Here is a 19,443-nt window from a genome sequence, read left to right on the forward strand (position 1 = left end):
TTTCATGAAATAGTTATAGGTCAGTTTCATAACCATATTCATGTATAGTACAGGTGAAATAATGTATATTACTCTGAATATCCCACCTTCTTAATTAAACTATTTTTTTGAAAAATCTGTTTGTCTTAATAGCTGCTTAATATTTAAAAATGAAAGATTACTCATTATTTTAATTTAAGAAAACATATTTATTTAGTATTTTTTTTAAAGTTTCCCTTAAGGTATAATATTAAGCACTTAATTATACTTCTTTCAAAAGAACTTTATTACATCAAGCTCATATATATACATATATATATGTAAGACTATGCAGAATGCAAATACTTTTTTTTCTGGTAAAATACTTTCAAAAATATAATTTCATCTTGTATGTTATGCCATCTCACTTTAGACCAGTATAGTACTTCAGCATACAGCAAAAAATCCACACAAGTGAAGGATCATAATTTTAATGCATTGTTCAGACGCTGAGAAACTTTCAAAATAACAGTGTAACCCCACGGCTCAATGAGCGCCATCTAACGCCCACCTGAATAAGCACCAGCCAAAACAAGACTCTAGCCTTCAGTCAATGTACGGGAGTAATGAACTAAGCATGCTATTTCCACGGGATGATTTACTTTGTAACTTAAATGTATAACACCCTGAATTGTAATGTTTTATCTTAATTGTGTTTTGTTAATTAAATATTAAAAAGGCCAAGTGAGTCTTTTGTTTATGGTAATTTTGGTTATAGTTGGCTACCCAATACGCGACTCGTATGGTTTATCTAGTTGAGAAAAAACCATGTTCAAGACTCAAGGATATCGACTCATATTCTTTTCCAGGTTTTAGGTACAACTTCCACCAGCGAAATCCTCACCCAAAGGTTATTTTAGAAATCCTATGAAGTACTGGTTTCATCTTCACCCAAAGATAACAGATACGATATTTTCACTTAATAAGCAATTAATAATAAGATAACAGATTTTCAATTAATAAGCAATTAACTTAATAATAAGATAACAGGTTTTCACTTAATAAGAATATAAAATTTGAACTATAATGTCATTAATACTTTGATAATATGGAATAAAATGTGTTGTTGAAAACGAAACAGAATCATATATAAAGTATATATAAGCTCTAGGTGTTTCTTTTTATCTATGTTGCATTTTAAGAATTTATATTGCCTTACATTGTTTAAATAATTGATTTTTATTTGAATTTCTTATATTTTAATTCTATGTTCTAAATGAAGATTAATTTTGTTTTCATTAGAAGTCAACATGTAAAATTTCGTTTCGCTTCTGAATGAAAAGTGTTTACGAGGCAAAATGTTATTTTTATTTTGATTGATAAATGTTTCTGGTCGGCATAATTCTTTTAGGATTTTATAATTGTATTGCTATCTATGAATGAGTTGTGTGTTTTGTTTTATTTTATTTTTTATGAATAATAGTAAAGGATATTTTTTATCCTCTTTGAGAATAGAAATGATTTAAAGGTGAAAAGGGTTTTATCTAATATATTATTTAAACTGTACCACTAATGTTTTGTTTTTCCGCAATAAGAATACTTCTTTGAATTAATGTTTTATTTACTGTTATTCTGAAAAGACATTCTAATATTAGAATGCCTTTTCTAATATTAGAATTCTAATATTTTCGAATTGTGAGTTTATAAAAGTTTTAAATTATTATTTTGTAATATTTGAGAACAACTTATACATCTAATTGTGTTTTTCAAAGAGAACTATAGTCAAAAATTGATTTCTTAGAGTATTTAGAATTTTGTAGACATCAGAGACATTACTATCAGAAGATTTATCAAAGTTAAATTCTATTTTGGAGATTTTATGTTTATTAAATTTGTGCATTTCATTGTCCATTTTGTAAGTGTACTAATCCTTGTAAAATGTTAGTTTCGTTTTTGAAGTAATCTCAGATGAATGATTTTGTTCGATGTTGTTTTTCAAATATTATGTAATTGGTTAGGGGTAATTAAGAAACTCATAAAATTTTTTAACATATAATTTTTCTTTAAACAAATATTGAACTTTTCAACAGACATTGAAAGTACGATAACATGCATTTTTGGAACTAACCAGAAAAAAAAAAAGATCTGCTAGTGTTAGTCACAGTACTGGGTCTGCCCATCTCAGATAATTTGAAAGTGATTCAACTCAAATAGCTAATTACGCATGTATACAAAAAATTACATAAATTTCCAATTAAGTTCTGAAACATCTATTTTAATGAATCTTTGAAGTGACGAAGGTAAACATCTACATACAAAACGGAGTACTCAACTAAATCCCTTATCGCAAAAATTCAAGAGAACTGCTTCGAACCAGGGAAAGATCCAACCCCACATAGTGAATTTTTCTATAATCATCCTTATTCTATACTGTTGAATGAATTATCTCAATTCAGTAAAGATTTGTAGAGAATCGTCCTGATTCTGTGCTGTTGAATGAATCATCACGATTCAATGAAGTTTGAAAAGAGTCATCCTGATTCTGTGAATCATCCCAATTTAACGAAGTATGAAGAAAATCATTCTAATTTTATGGAGTTTCGAGTGAATCAGCTCGATTCAATGAAGGGAATCATCCTGATTCTGTGTTGTGTGATAAATCATCTCAATTCAATGAAGTTTGAAGTGAATCATCCCAATTCAGAAATGTTTGAATGAATCATCCTGATTCAGTTAAGTATGAAAAGGATCATCCCGATTCTATGAGGTTTTGAATGAATCCTCCAGATTCAGTGAAGTTTGAAGAGTATCATCCTGATTCTATGCTGTACCATGAATCATCCTGATTCAATGAAGCTTGAAGGGAATCACCCAGATTCTATGTTGCTGATGAATCATCACGATTTAATGCAGAGTATGAAAAGCACAAAAATATATTATGACCATCAATGTCTTACGAACCAGGTGATAGAGTATAGGAGATGAGACAGAACAAACCAACATATTTCTGTCTCTTCGCCGAGACGTCGTATGAGCCAGAGGGGGAGTCTGTAACCCCATGGCTCAATGAGCGCCACCTAGCAGCCGCCGGAATAAACACCAGCCAATAAAAAAAGACTCTAGCCTTCAGTCGATGTATGGGAGTCATAAACTAATCATGCTGTTTCCCCAAGATGTTGTTCCCCGAGATTTACTTTGTAAATTAAATGTATAATTATAATGCCCTTAATTGTAATGTTTTATCTTAATTGTGTTTTGTTAATTAAAGCTAATTAAGAAGGCCAAGTGAGTCTTTTGTTTATGGTAGTTTTGGTTATAACAGGACACTTTAGAATCATTTGCAAAATTCTGTTTTTACTTAATTATTCTCTTGATTTTTAAAACAGTTTAAGTAACAAATGATAAGAATGATTGCTAAACCATTAAAGAAAATTAGAGAGCCTTGTATACAAAATGAAAACACCGTTAACAATTAATTCATCTGGACCAACATTTCTCAACCTTGTGGTACGTATACCCTAAGAGGTATGTCAAATAGTCTCAGGGAGAATGTAGGGGAAAAAACATGTAATGGCAGATATTAATAGATAGATTGAACATCAGAGAAACAATAAAAAGCTGTTGTAAAAACAGGTATTTGCAGACCCCATTAGAACTTCATTATGGAAAACCCAAAATAATTAAATCGAATCTAAAAGAAATTTTTAATTTGGAGAGTTATGAATATTATAAATTCAGTTTAGGTATATATTTTATTTGCAGGTCAGTACTTGTCGAGAGGGATAGGACAACTGGCCACCACCTGACAATAATAGGTATATTTCAATAAACTGAACATAAAGTGGGCTGGCAGTTCTGGATTTTTCATAATAAAAATTTATTTCTATAAAGAATCTGGGATAATCCCAGTGTTAGTTGTTGGATCAGTTTTAATTTGTCCATTTCTGTGACTTGGTGTTTCCAACCATACTACAAATACAATATTTGTATGATAATTAAAACTTCAGGTTCTATAAAATTTTGAAGTGGATATAGTACATACATTGTACTGTAATTTTATATTATCAGTATGCAAACTTAGAAGATTTACAAATTATAATAACATACAGCCTACTCTAGAATACCACACACACCATCATCTAACCCACATCATTAGTCGAAGTGATGTAGAATACATCTTCTTAATCCTCGGTAAGAAGATTCTCCAAAATATTAAGTTTCAGCAACAGATAAGGAGCTTCACTAGATGTGTAAGTGTTGTAAATGTAAAGTAAATTAAAAGCTTAACACATAGGTCTCGTTTCTTAATGGTTGTACAAATGTAGGTGCTTGAAGCCCTCTATCCAATCAGTTACTGTTACCACCAGAAATGGTAAAAATCACATGACTAATGAAAATTTTATTTTGCCCAGCATTAAAGACACAGTTTTTTTATATGTTCAGCAATAAGTACACTCACAAAGTTAATGCTGTTCCTTTCTTCGATGATACAGTCTCTCATGGAATCAAAGAAATTTCTGATAATATGGAGGAGATAAGGATTAAAAAAAAGGGGGAGGAGGAATAGGTATTTTATCATTCAATTTGATGAGAGTACTGATATAGCACAATTTGCTGTTTTCATAGTGATTGTAAGTTACTTAAAAGGAAACGAATTTGTAGAAGGACTTTTGCTTTTTGAATGTGGTTTAAGTACTGACTACTGATGGTGAAAAGTTTACATCTACTTTGGTCTCACTGGATGTGTTAAAGTATTAACCCCTTGGTAAAGTGAACATATTGTATCCATAGGTATGCTCTAGCACTGAAGCCCTTTCCTACTGGTATGAGACATTTTGGATGATTATGTAAAAGTGGCCAATTTCATCAAATCCCACCACAAAAATTCAAGGCAATTTCTCAGCACTGTATTGACAAATGGGCAGTATTCACCCTACACCTTCATACTGAGGTTTTGACGGCTGTTTTGGGATTCTTACATGTATGGCACATGTATGGCAAAAATCGTCATTGCAATGAGTGACAACATTCATCTTTGCTGTGCAGTACGCATATGTGCTCACCATAGTGTAAGGATAAAAACTTAAACCTTTTCAGCGAGACTTATTTACTAATACTTACTTCTCACCTTTTTTCCTATTTGTGGCTATGTCTGCCACTGGCTTGTGTGTGTTAGTGCTTAAATATTTAGCCTCTTGCGAGATATGCTTTCCTGTTTTAAATGTTAAATAAAGTTACTTTTAGCTAAAGTTTGTGATTATTAAGCCTTTTTAATGATCTTCTGATGAAGTCTAATAGCGATAAAACATCATCATAAATCTTTGTTTGAGCTTAATCATAAAGTGCTTTCTGAGAACTACCTTTTTTGACTTTCATTTAAATTTGATGAATAGTTTAAGCCTTGCAATCCGATATCTTTTTGAAATTAAACTAACTAAATCTGTTCTTTCAAAACAGTGCAGTAACTATATTCCAAGTTACTGGCAAAAATCTTTTATCAAAATAATAAAATTTTGAAAGTTATGTACTGAGAACAATCAAACAAGTTTTTGAAACACTGCCCAATTTTCTGTTTGAAATAGATCTTCACATATCAAGAAATTAAGAAACAAATTATACACCATCTAAACAGACTGTAGGCAGATTTCATAAAATACCTTCAGAAAGTGTGGAACACATGACCAATGTATTATGTTTACTTTTAGTAAAAGGAATTTCAGTGTGAATCTTTATCAGTGCATGAAAAATTTAAGTTGACTGAACTGAAAACAGATTCTTCATTTTAAATAAAATTTGAATAGAAATCTCTCAATAACTTTACTTCAAGCTTAGAATAGAATTTCATGAAAAAATATACATTATGATATAATCCAAAACTTCTTGTATTTAAAGCATATACACTGCACTCCAAAAGTTATGGAACTGCATGTTTTTCAAAGTCCACCATTACAAAAATGTCAGTACCACAGTTTATATGCATGATACTAACAAAGTTTAAGAAAATATATGCAAAAACAATAGCTACCACCTTTATTTTATAGAAATGAATACTTTATATAGGAGTTGGAAAAAATGCAAAAATTATAAGTTTAAATCTTCAATTGTTATTAGCAATTTAATTGACAATATCCCAGAGAGTCTATCAATGTACAGAAGTCATTTGCTTGATTCATTCAGGTGGCAGGCGTTCGGATGGATGGAAATGGGGATGTCACAAGCTGATGCTGCTAGATGTCTCAACGTCTCTCGCAGTGTGGTCCACTGACTATGGGATCAGTTTGAATCCAAGGATTCTGTATATAGAAGACATGTTCCAGGCACACCTACAGTTATATCACCTGCGATAGACCATTATTTAGTTTTTTTGGCCCAAAGGAGGAGCAATATTTTTGTGCCTCAGCTAATGGCAGATCATTTAACGTTGACAAGAAAAAGAATCTCCGCTACTACAGTGCACATACACCTGCACAATACGGCTCTGTATGCAAGATGACCAGTTATGACAACCTTGTGTCGTCTTGACTCAAGGACACAGAGGTGCCCATATAAGTTGGGCAAGAGAACACGTCTCCTAGACAAGTCAATAATGGGCATCTGTTCTCTTCCCAGATGAGTCTAGGTTCACACTGGAGAGTGAATCAGGTTGTCAGCTGATCTGGAGGGAACAGCTCACCAGATACAACCAATCCCGCATTGTGGAAAGACACAGTTACAGAGGTGGTGGAGTAATGGTTTGGGCTGGGATCTCTCTCGGTGACCTGCATGTGTTCCATGGAGAAACTTGGACCGGTCTGAGATATCGAGACACGATCCTTGATCAACATGTCCGCCAATATGTTTCTGCTATTAATCCTGGATTTCTTCTGATGGACAATAATGCGTTACCACAGTGAGCTCAGGTTAATGAAGAATATCTTGAGGGTCATGGTACGCAATGGGTGGAATGGGAAGCTCAATCCCCGGACCTGAATCTAACAGAGCATCTTTGGAGCTTGGGAAACAGGTTGCTGGTTTAAATCCTCCTTCAAGGTGTTAAATGAGCTTAAACAAGGATTACTCCGTGTCTGGTCATTACTTCCTATTTCACTGACTGACAACTTAATTGACAACATGTAACATCGCTGCTGCCAATGTACTTCAGCTAGGAGTGGAGACATTCCTTATTAGAACCCATTTTTGTAATGTTACCATCACATTTTTCCTAAAAAAATGCATCAGGAGATTATCATGAAGTGTATTGTCGAGTTTTATCTTGAGTGTGTTGAGCTTCGAGAGCAATCGGCTGAGTCGGAAGCTGTACTTTAGTGTTTTGTCGTAAAGCTGTTTTCACCGTTATAGGCTGAAGGCTGTGTTGCTGATTGTTTCAGGATATTTGTTGTAGTTTTTCGATGAATGTAAACATAATTTTGAAACTGTCCTGAGTAATAATGGCTAAATAAATTGTGTTTTGACTCTTCATCAAGTGTTGTCATCAATCACTTAAATCCATAAACCCATAGAACATAACAATATTAGATTTTGACAAAACAGGCTAGTTCTATTATATGTAGATATGATATTCATTCATATCAAGTCAAAGAAGAGTTGATTTTTATAATAGCATTTCATTTGCAGAACTTAGAATGCAGAACAGAAAGCTCTTAAAATGCAGACATGTTGCCAAAAAATGGACTTGTTATTTTCTGTATTGTTTAGGAAGATTAGGCACATAAGCAAAGAGCATATTCGAAAACGCTTACTGCTTTCTTACTGATACCAGAATGCATGGTAGTCACTACTCTCAAAACTAAAGAATATTATTTACTGATACTTAAATACTGCAGGGATGTATGTTCACACCAAAATGAATTCAGATTTGTTGATATTGTAGAAATAACATAAAAGAAAAATAAATTATGCTATTTGTTTTGAAGTACTTATTTTAAATATATTATAAGCATTTAATTTGCTTTAAACACTAATTACATTACATGCTATTCAACTTCTCAGGAAAATACAGTTTTTAATAAAAAGAAATAAAGAGGCAAAAATTTGATTATGTTGATATGCATTTAGTAAAACTAGCTTTTAGACATAACCAATTACATTTATAAAATATAATTCAAAATTTCATATTACAGACCTTTCTGTTTATTGTTTTTTACAATAAAAGAAATTGGATTTTGTTTAGAAATAATCAACTGCAGGTGGTATTTTACTTAAAAGTCATTGCTATTTAAGACATAGAATAGGGGAAAGGTCATATGTGCTGGCTACATCAGACTTACAAAAAAAAAAAAAAAAAAAAAAAAAAAAAAAAAAAAAAAATTTACTATATAGGAATTAAAATATTACACAATAAATCATTTGCAACATTTCTTTGATCTAGACTAGTGTTTCCCAAACTATGTTCTGTGAAAGATTATGAAACTGAGGTTAGATAACAACCAAATATTGTTTGCTTTTTTATATTTAACACAATTTAAAATAACACTTATAAGAAATGTAAAGGCAAAACATAAGCCAGAATGGCTTAAATTGTGCATGCAATAAATGTAGTAATGCAGTATGACACAAGATGGCTTATATTCCCAATGAAATACATGTAGAATGTATTTTTGTTCTTTGCTTTAGAAGTGAAGATGAGTTTTAGTGTTGCTTTAAAATTTTAAAAGTATTAGTTTTCTTTGGACATCTTTTATTTTATCTTTTTTGGGGGAACTGGCAAATAAATATAAAATTTTTAGAAACTAATGAGTATATATTTTTCATTATTAAAAATATCATAATTTTAAAAAAATGAATATTGCAGTTTTCTACTGTGATAGATAGGCTCACTAGCGGTTGAGCATTAGTCGGTGAACACTGGTAGTTTGGTTGAGGTTCGAATCCTGTGAACAGGCTGGCTGCATAGGTGTTTTCATGGTTTTCCCTTGTGTAAAATGTACATAAGCCAATTTCCCTTCGTCTTCCATGAAGGCATCCCTCCCCTTAGGCTCGAGGTTTTGCTATACTCACATAAACCACACCAAACTACTGTAATGGAAATATACCAGTAAAGTCAAATTTGACTTATTCCTGATCACTTTCCAGCCTTTAAATTTTAGCTGAAAACTTACTTGTTTTCTTGCTAGATAGGATTAAACGTGTTTCAACCATTAGCCTTATTTATATGCTTCCCAATAAGGAGTGTTAATTTTGCCATCAATTATTACTTACACACTATTAACATGTTAATATGGCACCAAATTTTAAATGTATCTGTACAGACATGTACAAATTATGAACATGTGCTTATGTGTATTCTTATTTTGCAATTTAAAAAAAATTATATGTAAATATTTATTGGCAAATTAGTATATTAATACATTTCATTATCTACTTTTGAAATTTAATACAGGCTTTTATTATAAACTAGCCTTTAAATGTATAACATTTCCAATAATTTTGCTGCTGTACTTTCTATTTAACTTTGCTTTTTCTACTTTTCCTGGTCCCTTATTTAACCAGTATTACTTATTTTTATATGAAATTATTCAAAATAAAAATAACCCATTTCTTGCTGTACATATTTTTACTGGTTTTTCTTTGTCTCCTTTTTAGTTTGAAAATATGCTTTCTTGATTAAAAATAGGAATTTTAAAAAAAAAGGAACAAGTACTTCTTTAGATACATCTGTGACTGAGAAAGAATATGAAGTTCCACTCAAAAAGCAAGTGTATCACTGAATAGAGCTATACATTTCTTTAAGAGTCAACTCCCTAAATAAATCTCAACTTCAGATGATAAAAACTGCAAGACCCATGGGGGAGGGAAACTTGACTGGTTTCAGATTTTAAATTACGTCCAAAGAGGCGTTTTTTAAAATTTTGTGTGTTACCTTTATTTATTAAATATCATGTTCTTGGCACTTAAACCATAAAATTCAGTTCAAAAGCAATATCACAAAATAATTTTAAATTGAGAGTATCCTTTAGAATTTCCCATACACAGTGTGCTGGAGATAAAAATGTTTTATCGTACAATGTTGCCATTACTTGCTTTGAAATCCTTGAGCTTGTTAATCAGAAATTCGTAAAAGTTTAACAAAATATGAAATTGATAATAAAACAAATTTCAAATGTCAAATTTGGGCTTCCAGATGCCCATATTTGCAGTATGATTATGTCATTCAAAATTTGATGGCTCTAGGTACCGTTGTTTTATCACAATGCGAGAAACATACATACATTTATCCAGATTCTTCATCATTTAACTTCTTCAAATATAATACAGGGTGATAATATTTGGTGGCAACAGTTTGAAAAGTGATACAGCTTTTTAAAGATTTCAATACAAAATGCCAAACGAAACAATAGTCCCTCAGGGACAAAGCCCCTTTGGACTAAAAATGACAACAAAGGCACCTTTATTGCATGAATTATCACATTCAACACAGTGATGAAACTCATACGACTATACTTATTTGTAATACGACTTTGTAAGAAAGACACTATATATCCTGCTTGTTTAGTGAAGAATCAGGCCCACCAGCAGCCGAGTGTTAAAGCCTCTGAACACTGATAGTTTGGTCAGAGATAGAAAAATTTATTGCTGTTATTCCTGTGAAAGGGCTAGCTGCATGACTGTTTTTGTGGCTTTCTGCATGTGTAATGTGTATATGAGCCAGTTACCCTTATAAAGTCCTCCATGAAGGCATCCCTCCCCTTAGATAGCTCTCAAGGTTTTGCCAGCATTACACAAAATATCGGTGAAGAATCTACTAAAAAACATTTGATGTGGGCACCACATGACTTCATTGAGCAGCCTATTATATACTATTTTGCGATATATTTGAAGCATGGGCATTGGCAAAGTAATTTGGGTTTTAGTTTGCCATGTTTCACAGGGATCGTATACATTTCTGCACACGGAAATTAAGTACTTTTAAGGACCATTAATGAAAAAAATTAAGGACCTATGAGCAAATGGAAATTGAATAAATTCAATTAAAAATATTATCTATGCCCGAATTTCACTTTTGTAATACCATCCTAAAAATAAAATAGATTCGTAAGTAGTATGCATTATTACTAAACATGAATTAACATAATTATTAATAAGTTAAGAATAAAATAAACTTTATGCAATTTATCACGTAACATTAAATATTTTACACTTATAATAGTTGGACATATTTGAAAGAAGATAAGTGACATTTACGTTTTACTAACAGTTAGCTTTATGTTAATTTTTTTTATGTCTCATTTTTGTCACATCTTGGTCAGTCTAGAGATTTAGTAAATAGCAGGTAGATTTTGTGTCAAACGGCATAAGTTAAAATAAGAAGTAAGATCATAATCAGCATGATTCATAACAAAAGACTGAATACTGTCACTGCTGCCGCTTGTCTAGAGAGAGAGCTGCTGATTCGAACAAATCTGAAAGGCCTCATGTAGGCACGGTTGGAAAGTGTTAAAAGTCAGTCAGGCTCTTTTTGATGCAGTTAGTGTCGTAGCTTCGTGTGGAGTTCCAGGGTGATAATATTTGGTGGCAACAGTTTGAAAAGTAATACAGCTTTTTAAAGATTAGTTAAATAAATATACTTTAAGTAATATACTTTAAGGTTCCAATAAGCCATTAAAACACCAGAGGTGATAAGTTGTTTTGTATTATTTTAAGTCTCACTAGATGCAAAGAGAAAGTTTTACTTGAATTTTTACATTTTTGTATTTTATTTTGTGACCATAGTGAGTATTAATGAAAGGCAATAACTCACTTTAATATGTAGAGATAATTTTTAAGGGTAAACAGTTAGTTATCAATAATTAAATTAGGTAGTCTAATAACCTTAGTCATTATGGATTTACATGGGGACTGTAACAAACTAACAAAATTTCCAAGTTTAAATACATGTAATTTATGGCATTGATTTTTAAACAATATTAGGATAATTACACATTAAAAGCTATAAAACATTTATGTTTTGTAACAGCAACACTCAACAAAATATTTATCCCTCATTTTAATTTGAAACCTTCCCAGACATTTTGGTTACTTTATATTGATTTCCTTCTCTTTAAGCATCTTTTCTAACAATTAAGAGATTTGTTCAATATGCAAACCAATGCCCTTGCTAGTTTCTGCATGCTTTATCTCCTAACTTGTTAACCTCACCACAATGTACCTATGAGGGTTTACTTGATCTGGTAAAAGTTAAATAGTAAAAAAACCCTGACAGACGTGAAGCATACTATCACAATGTCTGAAAGTAACTACAATATCAGACAAAGGTTTAAAAAAGCCTCTTATTTAAATAGAACTTAAAACATAAAGGCATGTTCTGATGCTAACAAAATCAATTACAGCTCATGGTGATGTAATTAAACAAGAACAGTCAAATTCAAACTAAAAATGTGGAATAGTGGTCAAAGATTATACAATTTAATTTGGCTCAGTAACTCTATCATATGAGGAAATAGAAATGGGAAATTATATTAAAGCTCAAATTATAAATAATTGGGTAATTTACATAATAATAACTGCACATATCTTTGAAGAATAAGTTTCTTTATGTATTCAGTTTCTTTCTTTAACACGTTTCCTTTTCATTTTAGAATTTTTGGATTTAATTAAGGATTTCTGTTATTCTAAAAAACACTAAATGCATTTAAATGCAATGTACAGAAAAAGTGGCTAATTTTATTTCTTTAGTAATATGAATATTCAGAAGAAATATGAAATATGTATGGTAAAGGCCAGTTAGAGCTGATGTGGCAGAATTTTTTAGAATTGAATGGCACACCGAACAACAAAATTTAGAAATGGCAAAACCTTCAGAATTTAGAGCTGGCATTGGAAGCATTTAGAAAGGCACTAGGCAACAGAATTTAGGATCCACAGAGATTGCATCAAGTCGGAAAATGCCTAGTGCCAAATGTTGTATTAAGACATATTAGATTATAAGACATATTAGATTAATCTTTTAAATTGTAAGATTCCAATTTCTTTATTAATAAAAAATCTCTTTCTATAATGCCTACCCATGTGATAAGATTAGAAGCATTTTTGATATTTTCCATGCTTGTGTCTAGTGAAAAGTAGAGAAAATAAAGGGAAGATAAACATGTTAAGATTTTAGCAGTGGCGACTCGTAATAAGCACTGTGGAACTGCAGCACCCCCTATTTCCACTTATTATTATTTTTAATATTTAATATAATGTGCCCTTTAGTCTTTAATTCTTTCTTTATACTTTTACAATACATAATCCTTAATGTCAGTAGTCATCCCCCCCCTTTGTGAAAAAGGTGCGAAAGTTTTTATTTGGAACTGTGCACTTCATAGTTCCAGCGACGTGGTGTTTGGCTGTTCTGTGCATACGCACACAGAAAGCAGCACGCGAGCCGGGTAAAGAGAGGAGCACTGTTGCTCTTGCAGTGCCGAAATTCTGGCATGTTGTTTTGAAAATGTGATTTCTTTTTACTCCGTGCATGTGGTATTCCTCCACAAAGTGGAACTTCATCATACGGATCATAAACAGAGTTCATGAAAATTTGCAAATTTTAAAAATTGCCTTACTGAAATTCAGCCAACATCAAATGCAGATCAAACTATTGCAAAAGCAACAGGAATTTTAAAATATCTAAATGATGATAATTTCAAGTTTGGGTTAGAGCTTTGATGCCTTATGTTGATGATTTGATGCCTCATGTTGAGTTTTGATGCCTCAATATACAACTAAATGCAATCCAGAGAAATTAGTGTGTTTAAAGTTAACAAATTTCAAAACTGCTATTTTAGAATTAAGAAACTCAAAGTACTGTGATAATTTTTCAAAGACACTGATGGCAGAAGCTAAGGAAATATGTGACTTTATACTATGTATTGATATAATGCACAGATATTCTTCCATTAAACACTTAGCAGCTGCTAAATTGTTTAACAAGAAATGCTTAGTTTTAGGAACGAACATTCTACAAAAGAAATAGTACTGTACAAAACAGATTAGAAGATTAGAAGCATTTTTGATATTTCAAAAATAAGTACAAAGTCTTTAATCCGGACTTGTCGGGATTTCGGATTATAGATCATCAATTTAAACCTGGTAAGATGGCATGCAGAAATTATAAAATTAAAAATATGAAACCGTAATTTATGAAATAAAGAGCAATTATGATCTAATGATCTAAAAAGTATCAAAATTTACAAAAAAAAAAAAAAAAAAAGCTTAATATTTATTTGTTTATTTTATTAAACATTTCTTTCAATGGAAGTTGTTTAAGTTGCTTTGTTTTATGTGCTAATACTTTCTCTTTAATTCTATAAAGAGATATAATTTCTTGTTCAGTTAGAACGTTCCGCTATTCAAGTCCTGTAATTGCTATGCCGACAATACCGATTAACTTGTCAATCAAAATTTTTTAGTTTTCACTAACCCCTCTGTGACTTTCTTCGTGCCTTTATCCATTTTTTGCAGCAATTCCACTTTTTGTTTGATGTACATCAAAATTCCGCTTTGTAGATCTTTTGGCAGCTCCATAATCGGAAACTCTTTTTGACATAATCGAAAGTTCAAGCTTATTTTTTATAAAATTGCTCTAACAGTCTTCAAAAAATAATAAGCCAGATCCAATTAGAAGATTAAGGAACAATGCAATCTGCAACATTAACTGAAATAGATAATTAGATAATTTTAGCCTAGCTTATACTGTCCGTTATACATTAAACACTCATGCGCAAACGTATTATGCATATGCGTATGTATTATGCGCATGCGTCAACACATATGCGCATGCGCAGGAAGTTTGCAGCTTTGAGGTCCGGATTATAGATCATTCCGGATTATTGACGTCTGGATTAAAGACTCTGTACTGTACTGACCATTGAAGCATATCCAATGATTGAGAAAGAAAAGCTTGTACATGAACTAAAAGTATTCTATTGTAGGTCTGATATCCACAAAAAATGCAAATTAACTGAGCTACTGAAATTTATCTTCGAAAATAATCTAGATGATGTTTATAGTGAAATTACGAAACTGATAAAAATTCTCTTGAGAATTCCCATGACTACATCAGAAGCAGAACACTGCTTTTTAACATTGAAAAGAATGAAAACTTTTCTAAGAAGCACTAGGAACTCCGAAAGACTAAATGCGCTTGGATTGTTTTCAATACAGAAAAATTTTCTCAGTTGTCATCCAGAGATCAAGGAGAAAATTATTGATCTTTTCCTGCAAATTAAAATAAGAAGAATGGATTTCATTTTTATATTAATTGACAAAGAATAGACAACCATAACAATTTTGGTTAAAGTAATTAAGAAATGTTAAATTTTTTTCTTGTAAGATTTCATGAAGTTTCAAAATAAATTTTTTTATACATGTTTGTTTCCTTTAACACAATTTTAAAACAAAGGTTAAATGTTTTTGGAACAGCACCCCCACTAATTTTAGCCACGAGCCGCCATTGGATTTTAGTATCAGAAGTAAAACATTCAAATATTATGTTTTCATTGTTCTTCTAGACGTTCTCTAAAAAGTAAGAAATTAATTGTAAACTTTCTGTAAAATACATCCATTATGTGTTGATACCATGGAGACATTTTTCATTTTGTCACATATTTCTCGAATCTTCTAGAATCATGGCTCTATAAATCTTGCCTTCAAATCTTTCTAAACTTCCCTAGCTTCGATGTCTAAAATCATAAAGAAAAATTATCCCTACCAATTCTGTAACAGCAAAAGGCCAGAAATAGTTTGGAAAAAAAAAAAAAAAAAAAGGTAGGGGAAAAGTGTAAAATTAATTGTATAGAGAAAACTGATGCATATTCTGATAATTCTTAAATATTGACACAATTACATGGGAAAAACTCTTACTATGAAAAAATTAAAAAGAAGACATTTTTAATTAATTAAATAGCTAATTTTGCTTTTGCTAAGAGCTGTTTCGTAAATTGTGCTTTATATCTTGTTTATTTTTCAGATTCAAAATATTGTATAATAATAAGTTGATAAAATGAAACTTTATAATATGACAGTGAAAAATAAAAATGTTTTATTTTAATGTTATTTTTAAATATAATTTCAATATATTACCATTATTTTAATGAAATTTATCAATGTTACGATGTTTCAAAAAAGAATCGTTGAAAAATTCTCAGATCTTGGAATTAAAAATTATCTATAGAAACTGATCTTAAAATCACCAAAATGTTGATAAGTCGCCAAATTTAGAACCGTTTAATAAAAGAATTCACATCCCCAAAAGCGAAAATTTGTTTAAGGGTTCTTTATTAGAAAAAATTAGTTTTGCTATGCTTATGTTTCACTTCTTGTTTAGAACCTCGAGTATCCCATCATTTATATTGGAAATAGAAACAAATTATAACCCATGAACTCATTCAAAAGATAACTACAGTCAAAAGTCGTTAATTCGGACACCCGTAATCCGGAATGATCTATAATCTGGACCTCAAAGCTACAAACTTTCTGCGCATGCGTCGCTTTCACGCATGCGCACAGGCGTTTACGAGAGCGCGTAAGACCCTTCCGGCTGCGAATATGTTTGTGCGCATGCGTGTTTAATGTGTAACGGAGTTAAACGCTAAGCTAAAGTTATCTAAATCAGTTAATGTTTCAGATTGCGTTGTTCCTTAATCTTCGAATTGGATCCGGCTTATTATTTTTTGCAGACTGTTAGAGCAATTTTATAAAAGTAAGCTTGAACTTTCGATTATGTCAAATAGAATTTCCGATATATATTTACTACAAAGCGAAAGTATGTTTGAAATCCGAAATCTGTTTATCAATTTCACGCTGCTCTGCGGCAGAGGGAGGGCAGAAACGTTATTATTAGATTATAATAGATTAGAAAGATTATGTCAAATAGAATTTTCGATATATATTTAATAATATGTAATTTGTATCTACAAAGCGAAAGTATGTTTTGAAATCCGAAATCTGTTTATCAATTTCACGCGGCGGATTGGAAGTTAATCTGTCAGCACTATCCTTATCTTCAGGGCAGATGTTTTTATTTTATTTAGTTTATAATTCCGTACTAAGTGTAGTATTTCATTTCGATGTACTCCGTCTTTGATATGATTTAAATAAAGTTCCTCGTCATTATAATTCGCTTCCGATAGTGAAGAAAGTGACCCAGAGGTTATTGAAAACGAAAACATTTCGATTGACAAATTAGTCGGTATTCTCAACACAGCAATTATAGGACTGGAACAGCGGAACTTTGTAACTAAACAAGAAATTATGTCTGTTTAATAGAATTAAAGAGAAAGTATTATCACATGAAACGAAGCAACTTACATTGAAGGAAATGTTTAATAAAGTAAACAAATAAATATTAAGCTTTTTCTTTTTGTAAATTTTGATACCCTTTAGATCATAATTGTTCTTTATTTCATAAATTACGGTTTCATATTTTTAATTTTGTAATTTCTGCATGCCATCTTACCAGATTTAAACTGATGATCTATAATCCGGAAAAATCGATAATCCGGAATCGCCGAAGTCCCGAGGAGTCCGGATTAACGACTTTTGACTGTATATACGTCAGTGAATCACCAAAAATTTTCCTCCAAAATGCTAATTTACACTTAATGGCAGTCGTAAAAACAGACTGAAATTTCAGATGCTTAAAATTAAGGACCTTCTGCTGATTTTGGCCAAAATTAAGGACTTTTAAGGACCAAAAATCGATTCCAAAAAATTTAAGGACTCTCAAGGACCATACGAACCCTCTTTCAGAATAGTTAATATTTCAGCTTTTACAATTATTATTATTTCCAAATTCAGATATTTAATATAAAAAACATGTAAATCAAAATATTAACTTTAATAGCTCTGTAAATCTTCATTTTAGTTTTGTTATTTTTTCTTTTTGTTCTAAAAATTGTAACTGCTTATTAAAATCTCTCTAAACTGCATATTTCCATATTAATCCATGACACATGATCCCTGCATTATGCTAATGATGCAGGCTCTTATATAAAGACTTCATCCAAAAATTTTAGAAGCTTAAATACAGTCAAAAGTCTTTAATCCGGACTTGTCAGGACTTCGGCGATTCCGGATTATAGATCATCAGTTTAAATCTGGTAAGATGGCATGCAGAAATTATAAAATAAAAAATATGAAACCATAATTTATGAAATAAAGAGCAATTATGATCTAGAGGGTATCAAAATTTACAAAAAAAAGCTTAATATTTATTTTTTTACTTTATTAAACATTTCTTTCAATAAGCACATGCGTAAAGCATACATTATACATAGTCAAAATTAGAAAATTGCAACCAAAACTATTTGATGTGTACTCGTGATATTTATAATGATGAGGAATTTGATTTAAATCATATCAAAGACGGAATACATCGAGATGAAATACTACATTTAGTAAGGAATTATAAGCTGAATAAAATAAAAACATCTGGCCTGAAGATAAGGATAGCGCTGACAGATCAACTTCCAGTTCATTGCACGCAGCGACGTCACCCCCCCTGCCCCGCAGAACAGCGTGAAATTGATAAACAGATTTCAGAATGGTTAGAGAAACAAAGGATATGCCTTTATGCATTTTTTTCAGCAATTCCACTTTTTGTTTGATGGACATCGAAACATACTTTCGCTTTGTAGATCCTTTGGTAGCTCCAGCATCGGAAATTCTATTTGACATAATCGAAAGTTCAAGCTTACTTTTACAAAATTGCTCTAACAGTCTGCAAAAATAATAAGCCGGATCCAATTCGAAGATTAAGGAACAACACAATCTGCAACATTAACTGAAATAGATAATTAGATCATTTTAGCTTAGCTTATACCGTCCGTTATACATTAAACGCACATGCGTAAATGTATTATGCGCACGTGCACACGCGTAAAAGTATTACGTGCATGCATGAACACATTATGCGTTGACGCATGCGCAGAAAGTTTGTAGCTTCGAGGTCCGGATCATGGGTGTCGAGATTAATGACTTTTGACTGTATTAATATTCAGGATTACTTTGAAACCAATTTTCATCTAAAAAAAGTCACATTTCACTTTCTGCTTCTATTGTTGCAAATTTGCTTATCTTAAAAAACTAGATTTTATTTACAAATGATCAACAGGAAGTGAGAGTTTACATAAAGCTTATTGCTGGTCATTTACTGGTAACCTCAGACTTTTAAAATTCAAATTTTTACCAAAGTTTCATTCTTTAGAAGCAAGTAAACTGTTTATGAAGAAAAAAAATATACCAGAATGCTGAAAAACTGGAAAAATGTAACATTTCTGATATTTAGTAGATGACTTTTACATACGCTGTTCATTAAATAGTGAAGCAACCTAAATACTTGTCAGCAATGCAAGAAAGTAACTCGAAAGATCAACTGTTATTTTATCTAATGTAGTTATGCAAAATATATTGTAATATATAATTTTGTTTAATAATGTGATATATATTTATTTTTGATATTAACTGCAGAAAATAATTGTCAAGATTTATTTCAAACAGCTCTGTTCTAAT

General features: G+C 31.2%; 1 protein-coding gene across 3 annotated transcripts in view; it reads right to left on the reverse strand.

The window, feature by feature from the left end:
• LOC118201890 (uncharacterized) overlaps window positions 1-19,443 on the reverse strand; it is an 80,291-nt gene that overhangs the window by 19,439 nt on the left and 41,409 nt on the right. The gene's annotated exons all lie outside the window — the stretch shown is intronic.

Source organism: Stegodyphus dumicola, chromosome 6 (assembly GCF_044657685.1).
Source record: "Stegodyphus dumicola isolate Sdum_Otavi_A_Nest chromosome 6, ASM4465768v1".
NCBI lineage: Eukaryota > Metazoa > Arthropoda > Arachnida > Araneae > Eresidae > Stegodyphus > Stegodyphus dumicola.